This window comes from Octopus sinensis, linkage group LG1 (assembly GCF_006345805.1).
Source record: "Octopus sinensis linkage group LG1, ASM634580v1, whole genome shotgun sequence".
Taxonomy (NCBI): domain Eukaryota; kingdom Metazoa; phylum Mollusca; class Cephalopoda; order Octopoda; family Octopodidae; genus Octopus; species Octopus sinensis.
Window position 1 is genome coordinate 42,931,832 of NC_042997.1, and position 10,000 is coordinate 42,941,831.

The 10,000-nt window shown below is 34.0% G+C and overlaps 1 protein-coding gene across 3 annotated transcripts in view; it reads right to left on the reverse strand.

The window, feature by feature from the left end:
- The window catches only part of LOC115216434, a 254,983-nt gene that overhangs the window by 242,516 nt on the left and 2,467 nt on the right, over positions 1-10,000 (reverse strand). Inside the window, exon 1 of one of the 3 annotated variants that reach the window (XM_029785779.2) lies at positions 8,876-9,040. The exons of the other annotated variants lie outside the window; for them this stretch is intronic. The gene's annotated coding sequence lies outside the window, so the exon portion shown is untranslated. Of the gene's footprint in view, positions 1-8,875; positions 9,041-10,000 lie in introns of those variants that run through there. 3 annotated transcript variants of the gene reach the window in all.

The window sequence follows — 10,000 nt, forward strand, 5'->3', positions numbered from 1 at the left end:
GCAGATTCATACGGCTGGATGCCCTTCCTGTTACCACCTCTCCCCTGTTTCCAAGTAAGGTAGTATTTCCCCATAGCCAGACATATTTTTCAGGAAGAATGGAAATGATTCACTCGTACAATGGTTACAACTATTGCATAATGTCAAGACAAGGAGATACAAACATGAATATATACACACTCTTACATATGACAGGCTTCTTTTTGTTTCTGTCTACTGAATCTACTCACAAGGCTTTGGTCGAGCCAGGACACTCATGTATAAAATATTTGTCGAAAATGCAGTGGGACTGAACCCGGAACCATGTGGTTAGGAAGGAAGCTTAACCACATCACCATAAATCAATATTTCAGAAATCAGCAATTGCTCAATGGATATGAAAAAAAAAGAACCCCTCTTATTAGAGAGTGACATTGATATCTAAGAAGCTAATCTGAGGGGCATGAGCAATTTAGATAAGAGAGACTGTCTACAATTGTAAATTGCCCTTGAAATTACTAAGCTATTACCAATAGAGAAGATTCTAAGTTTTCTTATTGGCTGGTCTACTTTTGAAGTGATAATACAATTTAGAAACCATTTAAAACTTTTATTATTATTATTATTTCTATTTATTATCTTTATTCTTTTCTTCTAGACCAACACCTTAACTAAGAACATCCTTCTTGCAGACAAGACATATGAGGCTATCATGCATAAAAATAAATAAATAAACAATTAGATTTCAGTTTGAATAGAGTAAAACTACTTTCCTTAAGTTTTGACCTAATTTCAGTCAACCATAACTTCATCAACATGTTCACTAATCATTCAAATTTTTCAGGCTTTATTTCCGACACCCATAAATTAAATATATCATCACTTATACCCTGATTAAAAGGAAATAAATGACACTGGTGTGTTTGTCCACAAAAATATTGTATATGAAGACATGGTATTGAAATCTACCTATACATACAATATTGGCTTAAAAACCTTTACCGATATCTTCTGCATTACAGTACACAAGTAATGTAATCTCTGAGGGCAGTCGTTGGCATTGGTTGATCGAGTGGGTAGACTAAACACATTACAGGATTTAGTTTCATCCTTCTCGTTTTATAATAAAGGCTTATAAAATAAGTACTAGTAATATACTGAATTCAATTTAATTGACTAAATATTTCTCTACTGCTGCAATTGGCTTTATACCAAATCAATATCAATTTTTTGTAGATGCACAACATCTGAAATTTTTAAAGAGGGGAAATGAGGTTTAGTGACATCTATGCCATTTTAACTAACATTTTAGACGTAAATTAAGTGAACTGGCTTACAACCAAGAATTAAAGCTGGTCTACAGATTCAACTAATTGGAAACTCGTGTAATTCACTAATCACATACTGAATAACACTATGCAGGTTAAGACATCATACAAATTCAAATTGGTCAAACATGAATTACAATGACTGATTAAAGTTCCTTAAGCAATTTAGAATCAGTTGGTTTGACAACTTATTTATTTAATTTCTTTCAGTTTGAGATAAAATGCACTGCTGAAGAGGTTATAAAAAACCCCAATGTTTAAGAGAAGTTGGTAGAGTTGATATGTTATCTAAGAAACTAGAAGTAAGTAATTAGAAAGAAGAATTAACCAAATGAAGTAGATTCGGGAAATAAAGATCATTCGGTTATTCAGATCCTGTAAATAATAAAGTCTTCAGAAGAAAAAAATAATTTTATGACAGTAAATGATGCAAATAGAATGCACTTGAGGGGTGGATCTCTTTGTTAAAATAGAAAACATTGAAAATGTTCATTGAGCATCTAATTAAATGTTATTGAGTATCTAATTAAAGACAACTTTAATTATCAGGCATTTATAAAAATTTAAGCAATATTTTGTTCAAACCATATATTGGTTCACATATCTTGTAAGTGTCAGGAATGTGTTAAGGATCAGTACTTAGCTATGTTTTCATAATATAAATCTCTCCCTAGATGAGATACTAGTCTAACTCAATAATGTGTGATCTGGTACTTATTCATCACAGTTAAATAAACGGTTGCATGTAGAATTATGTGTACAGTGTATACTATATACATACTGAAACATAAACAGTGAATTTTAATTCAAGATGTCTGAACTGGTTGGTCACTCTGACCAACCCCATTTCATTAGTTCTCTATCAGACATTGACCAACAAATACTTAAGGGCATCAATTGTGTTAATTTCACCATTCTGGAAAGGTCTGCAAAGGTCATCAATACTCATCTCCCCTTATAAATACCTTTTTTTAAGAAAAAAAAGACCATACACTTATTTTACAGTTTAGACAAAGCTGTCTGTACCAACAAGTGGTTGGTGGACTTAATTATCTTACCAAACTTTTCACATAGTCCCACAATGATAAAAATAGTAACTTGTAACCCAATGATATAGTCAATGGAACTTATGAATTCAAAATATTTAAAAGTTTAAATATTTCCACATCATTAGAATACCAAATTATTTACAGCCAGTAGATTTATCTTATTTGTCATTTGTCATTTTAGAATAAAGATTTGAAATAAATGGAAAAGAGATTGTATAAATAGAAAATAGAGACATTAAACAGAAAAACGGGGATGGGAGAGAGAAAACTAAAGATTCCTTAGACAGGATACATTAATAAAATTACATCTTTAACATGCATGACATTTGACAAAATCTCTCTGAAAGAAAACCATCTGGCAGTAACAAACAAACAAAAAGAAAGAATAAAAAGACCTTAAATTTATTACTAAAATAACTATCGCAATATTTATACATACACAAGTCAAATTCTTATCTACTACTGCCACCCTCCACCAAAAAAAAAGTATAAAATAGAATTTTAATTATGAGGGAATATTTTCTTTTGCTTTTGAAAATGTATTCATTTTAGTATATATTTTTTAGTTATATAAATAGACTTATATAAATGAATTATTCTTCTATTACATGCTGGGAAAACACACGCTTTTAATCTAAAAGGTTACAATTATCTCCTTTCACTAGAAACATGTTTCTTTGGTTTAGTATGAGTTCTTGAAGTACATAATATGTAATATTTTAAAAAGGGGGTCAGGGGAATACGATATAATTCGTTCATCAATGCAAACAAGTAAATTACTTCCAGTCATAGAATTCTTATAAATATAAATAAAAGAAGTAAAGGAAACAGCTTCACACATTCCTTGTCACCCAAAATAGCACTCTGCTAATTAATTCATCTTCATTATTTCAAAGTCAATTGCTTTGTTAACAACACAGACAAGAATTGGCTTTAATATAATCCATACAATTAAGATCTAATTGTACTTCTTTCTATCATCATTATTATAATTGATAAATATCATAATTGATAAAAAGTGAAGTCTTTCCACACTCTTGCCACATTCGTTCATTTTGAATTTATTTTTCCATGTATGCATGGACAGGATGAATATGTTATTTGGGACATTGTCCAGGCACAAAGTACCAGGACAATTTGATGACAGAAGAATCTTACCATAATACTGTACTCTGCCCACCCACCCACCACCACACATACAAACAGGTAGATAGATAAATAGATAGACAGGTCTTCTTTCAGTTTCTATCGACCAAATCCACCCACAAGGTTTTGGTCGTCCAGGGCTATAATAGAAGACCCTTGTTGAAGGTATCATGCACTGGGACTGAACCTGAAACCATGTGATTGGAAAGTGAACTTTTCAACCTCACAACCAAACCAATTACACGCACACACACACACACACGTATATGTATGTATATATTTCTGCTAATATAACCAAATGTCAACTTAGCTTAGTGAAAGAGCTAGATTGTACTCTTGTTACTCAAAATGCTATGGAGCCAAGAGTAAATAAATCAAGTGAAAGATAAGAGAAAACATACATCAAATGAGATGTCATACATTTACACAGATAAGAATGAATGTTAAAATTACTCCATTCTGTCTAAAATAGGAGTCATTCAAACACATGCATATACCAAGTGAATACCTAAAAATGAATGTGTGGGAGGTTTATATAAAAAAATATCTCTATGGCTAGTGGGGACCAGGCTTACAAAGTTAAGAACAATAACATGGCGTGGAGAGAGTGCAGCATGGAAGCTGCCAGAGAAACAGAGTTTGTACAGCTGGACATTCTGACCAGTTGCAAAGCACTGACCAGTTTTGTGACTAGAACATTGGTTGAACAAAAAAGATAGCAAATTATAGAGAAATAGTGCAGTAAATAAGGCTATTAGAAATAAAATAAGTTTGGAAGGTGCAAAAGACAGGAGGCAGCAAGGAACTAGACAAACATACTGAAAGATAATCTCATGGATAACTTTGACATGAATACAACTTAGAGGAAGAAATCATAACAATGAGTACATTCATAATAAATGACGCACGGTAAACCAGTTTCATCAATGGTGCCAATGTTATTTGGAGGCAAAGAAATTATGTCACACCCTAAGGAAGAACAACATTAGGAATGCCATCAATAATAGACAGAATGTTAAAAAGTTGATTCTTCACTGATCCATCAATGTTCCTTTCGTTTTGTTCATTTTCTTACTAATTACCAAAAAAAATTTCTTCAGAATTGAAATAATTATATGTAACATTGATGAAGCATCTGAAAAAAGGCTGTAGCATGCAATTTATCATTTTTACAAGTTACAACTAGTTACAATATGACTTAGACACTAACAAACATAGAAGATACTTTAAAAAAAAAAATTTCTATGGCTCAAAAGCATTAAAATAAATCCAAGCATATTGTTATTCAAATCCTACTCACACCCACTCAGAGCTACAACCCACCATGAGAGTTGAAACAGGTTTCAAAAATGAAAACAAAAACCAAAAAAAGCGGGGAGGAAGCCAGTACCACACTACACACTCATGGAAGATTCCCCAGTTTAAAAGAGCAGAGGATTATCTGAATCAGATGAATATCACCATTATACAAACTTAATATTTTGCATTACACAACTGAGCAACAGTAACCACGGGGGTTCCTTGCAGTAGCCCAATCACCAAAGGCAACAGACTCTAAGCTAACATATCAAACTGCATGGAACAATTATCTAAAGAGGAATCTATTGACAATACACTGGTGATTCCCTACCTTAGACCTGCACTCAGCAGGGATTTTCTCCAACATTAACAAGTAACTTAATTTTATTAAAAGCCTTGTGAGTGGATCTGGTAGATGAAACTGAAAGAAACCCACCATATGTGTGTGTGTGCATGTATGTATGTATGTATGTGTGTATGTATGTATACTCTTACTCTTTTACTTGTTTCAGTCATTTGACTACGGCCATGCTGGAGCACCGCCTTTAGTACTTATTCTATCGGTCTCTTTTTGCCGAACCGCTAAGTGATGGGGACGTAAACACACCAGCATCGGTTGTCAAGCAATGCTAGGGGGACAAACACAGACACACAAACATATACACATACACACATATACATATATATACATATATACGACAAGCTTCTTTCAGTTTCCGTCTACCAAATCCACTCACAAGGCATTGGTCGGCCCGGGGCTATAGCAGAAGACACTTGCCCAAGATGCCACGCAGTGGGACTGAACCCGGAACCATGTGGTTGGTAAGCAAGCCACTTACCACACAGCCACTCCTGCGCCTATGCATATGTATGTGTGTTACTGTCTCCTTGCTTTCACATCATGTGAAAACAAGTATCACCATCATGTAAATGGTATCCTTCTTTTCCAATCTTGCATGAAAATATGTCTGGTCATAGGGGAATATTCCCTAACTTGGAAACAGGTGAGGGTTGGCAAGAGGAAGGACACCTGGTTGTAGAAAATTTGCCTTAACAAATTCTGTCCATGGAAATGTGGAGGTTAAAATGATGATGACGAATTCAGAACATAGATTAATTTTTGGCCAGTAATTCCTTAATTGTGCTATTTTTGTGCAACTATATTTGACAGCAATGGCTCAGCAAAGTTATTGATGCATGAAATGGCATTTTTGAGAGGCAATGTCAAAAACAACATAGGCCACTAAGAAATCCTCAAGCAGCCTTTAAGTGCATTATGTCTCAGATTGTGAGTCCAATGATAACAGAGATAAAAATCTAGTCACATCAATCTTATTACAAATGAACACTATATGTCATAACACCTTGAACATTCCTTCCCCGTGAAAATAACAAGCATTTGGAATATTTTTGCTACTTAGCACTCACAATCATATTAAGGAATTCACACTACTTAGATTTTTATCAGATTTAAGGATCACTAACAAAGAATAAATCCACTTGTTTTATTTACTCTTTGCAATAAAAACCTCTAAGATTATCAAAATTACATGAGATTTTATGATAGTGCAGCTATTCCTACAAATATGCAAATGAACGATGCATGAGAGATGAAAATACTATGAGTCGGTAACTGAAGATAGTTTAGCAGATACGGATTAAGGAAAACCTGGAAAGAGGTCTCATAAGACTAACACGTGCTTTTTTGTTACACCAGTTGGCCCTACAGATCAGATCTACCCAAGTTCGCAAAGCCTTTATTATCAGAGCCGTTTGATCAATTGAGCACAATCTCACTTGATGGTTTTTAGATTTTTAACCACTCCTAGAGGGAAATTTTGTTTAGAAATTGCTTGGATAATCTCAGCTGACTGAAGTTTTACAACTTGCTATATTTCATATGAGTGACTATTGCATTTTTATGCTGTAAGGTCAAATGTGGGAAAGTTACATCTCACATAATACAGAAATGATACAGATGAAAACGTTTTAACACAAAGCTATTGAAACCATTGGTATGGAATATAGAAATTAAGATGAAGATTATAATTCATGTAAGTGTGTGATGGAATGGTCAAATGATCAAAGTGTTCATTATGCTGGGAGTTCATATCCTAATAAAAAAAAAACTTTGTCACAGTATACCCAATGAAAGAATAAGCTTAATGCTATTATGTAAGTTATTTGTAATAAAGTAGTAACTTTAATCGAAGCTGTCTTCAACTCATATGCACACATCCAAAACCAAGTACAGACTTTGAGTTTTATTGTTCATATTAAGATTTGTGTGTATGTGTGTGTATACAATAAATAAAATCATCCTCATCATCATCATCTGAAATCTGTTTTCCATGCTGGTACTAGTTGGACGTTTTGACAGGAGCTGCCAAAGCCAGGAACCAGGCTCCATTGTTTCGATATGGTTTCTACAGTTTGATGCCCTTCCTAACGCCAACCACTTTACAGGTGCTTTTTATGTGGCACCATCACCAATAGGGTCACCAAATACCTTGTGAGGCAAAATGACTTTAATATAAGAAAATATTCGTCTTTTAGTTAGGAAGAAAGGCAATACTTATAAACCCTTTTCACAGGACTGCAAATACAAGTGGAAAGAAGTCATCTCAAACTTGAGACCTTCCCCATATACTGCCAAGACACCTTTAACCGAATCCATCCTGTATGAAGGTAGTGCTAAACTGTAATAGATTAAGTGTACCCCTCTGGGAGGCTGTAATGGGATTTGAACTCAGAATGCAAAGGCCCATCAACCAACAACTCTCTTACAGTCCTGCCATTCCACTGCCCTGGATTACAACTTTTATCAATCCTGAAAGAATGAGAAATAGAGTTCATTCAGCTTGGCAGGATCGAAATGCAGGACAAATTCTGCAATGCATTTATCCGCAACAACTGTAACCCCTTCTGCAACTCGCCCCCTTATAAATATACCAGTCGTATTTAATACAAATATTTGAAATCAAAAACTCAGGAAAACTTTCTTAGTTAAGGAAGCTGGAGAAAATTTAGCAGAAGGTGTCTACTAAATAGAGCTGTATTTTAAATTACATTGAGGAATGGTGAAACCGAAACTTCACACAACACAAAGCAAACTAAGTGGGAACCCCTACGTGGTCACTTAAGATGTTAGAATAGCAGCCAAATCCCCCACCCCTGTCTCTCGAGCTCACACTAGATAGTTTAGCTCTGCATTATCTAAAAATAAAATGAGATAGCCACGGCTAGACCGTATTGATTAAAAGTCTATTTAATCGAAGCTGACCTGGAGCTACACAATAACAACCAATATAAAAGCATATATAGCCCTCGATGTAATATTTTGAGGCAAAAATATGAACACTCCATCATTGTGCGTGCTTATGAGGAAGGTTCACTTTACTAAGCAGTTCTTCCCATTAAGCCAGAATTTCATACGTCAATGGTGCAGATAAGACAGATGCTGCCTCTATTTAAAGAGAAAGCACTTGTCACAACTATTTGTATCATTTGTAACAGGTGAGTAGAAAAGCATTATTTTAGACAGCGTTGATGTTTATTCTAGTTGGCAAAATTAGAAAATATTTCTACACACACACAGGGTGTTGGCTTCGGATACGGTCACATTAAAAAATGTGTTGGAAAGTGAATCGCAAATCATCAAGAAACGATTACCTATATATGTGTGTGTGCGTACTCCTTTCCCTTCTCCCTCTGTATTATATGTGTGTGTGTGTGTGTAATTACGACAATAACAGTTACCAGCAAAGGTCCTCTGAACAATAAAAGTCTATTGACATTTTGCTGTTGCTTCTAAAGTACCTGTGCTATTAGAAAACTATTTCCATAGTCAGAAACTGCTTCTTAATTGATGTTTCTCCAAAACAATTAGTTAATATAACCAATACTATTCTGATTTCAAACAACTTATCGTTAGTTTATAACGGTAATGGTCCAATGCAAAGTTGTTTTCGATTTTAAAAGACATTTCATTTCTCTCAATTACACACAATCAGTTGGAACACTTAAGCGAATCAACGAAGCAGGTGTAATGCTAGCAAAAACGAAAGTAAATACCTTACAATACTTAGTTTCCTCTCCGAGTTCTAATCACACTTACGTCGACTGTATCCTTCATTCTTCCAAGTAGATCAAATTATTCGGCAGGCATCGATCTGATCGATTATGTATAGGCCCTTCCCTACAAATTATGATCTTGAATTTATAATTGATAAAAAGATTATTTCTGGGCAAAAATGAAAACTAAGGACTAATCTTCAAAACGGTGAATTAGCAGAATAGTTAGAGCACCGGAGAAAATGCCTGCCGTATTAAGTTATTGCCCTTTATGTTCTGAGTTCAAATCCCGCCGAGGTCAACTTTGCTTTTCATTTTTCCAGACACAAAAGTATTAGTGACGTATTGAGGTGTTTGTTACCTATAATGCCTTGTCGATTGAATCTGTAATTTTTAATGATTCTTAAGGGTACTGAAAGCGAAAACAAATTATCGTGCCAGAAATAGTAAAGAAGAAACAATATACTAGGATTTGTTTCAAATAAATTTAAGTGGCAATTTAATGAAATTAAATACAGAAGAGAGAAAAACAAATATTAAATCAAACCAACAGTTTTCAAGTAACAATTTTTAATTGGAATAGTTTAATAATGCTTTGGAAAACCAAAGGAATAAACTAATTAAAGCCTAGACAGTTGGATCCCATAATTTATCATCATCGTAAAGGCACCACAATTTTTTAAAGTCGTAATTAATAACAATTGTTAGGTATTCAATGTCATTAATTAATTTATATATTTTTGTCAGCCTAAAGCACTCGTTAACGCGCTTTTTAATTAGAATCAGTGGATAACTACCGCATGTTTTAGTGGTTCAGACGAGTTGTTTTGAAATAGGTGATATGCAGAGAGAAAGAGAGAAAAAATGCTATGTAAAGTATAAGTTTGAAAAATGATTTTAAAAAAATTATCTTTATGAAACTTATCTCTCGGAATGCTAACAAACACTAACAACACTACAAGTCAACTTAGAAAGAAGAAAAAACAACTGGAATGGCTGCAATCCAAGTAGGTTTCTCCTATTCATAAACTGCCCGATACTAAACTATTCTCGATCACATTAAACTCACTGACAACACGTCCTGTTAGAAATAAGGGTGAAGATATTAAATGATGACAACGAGTA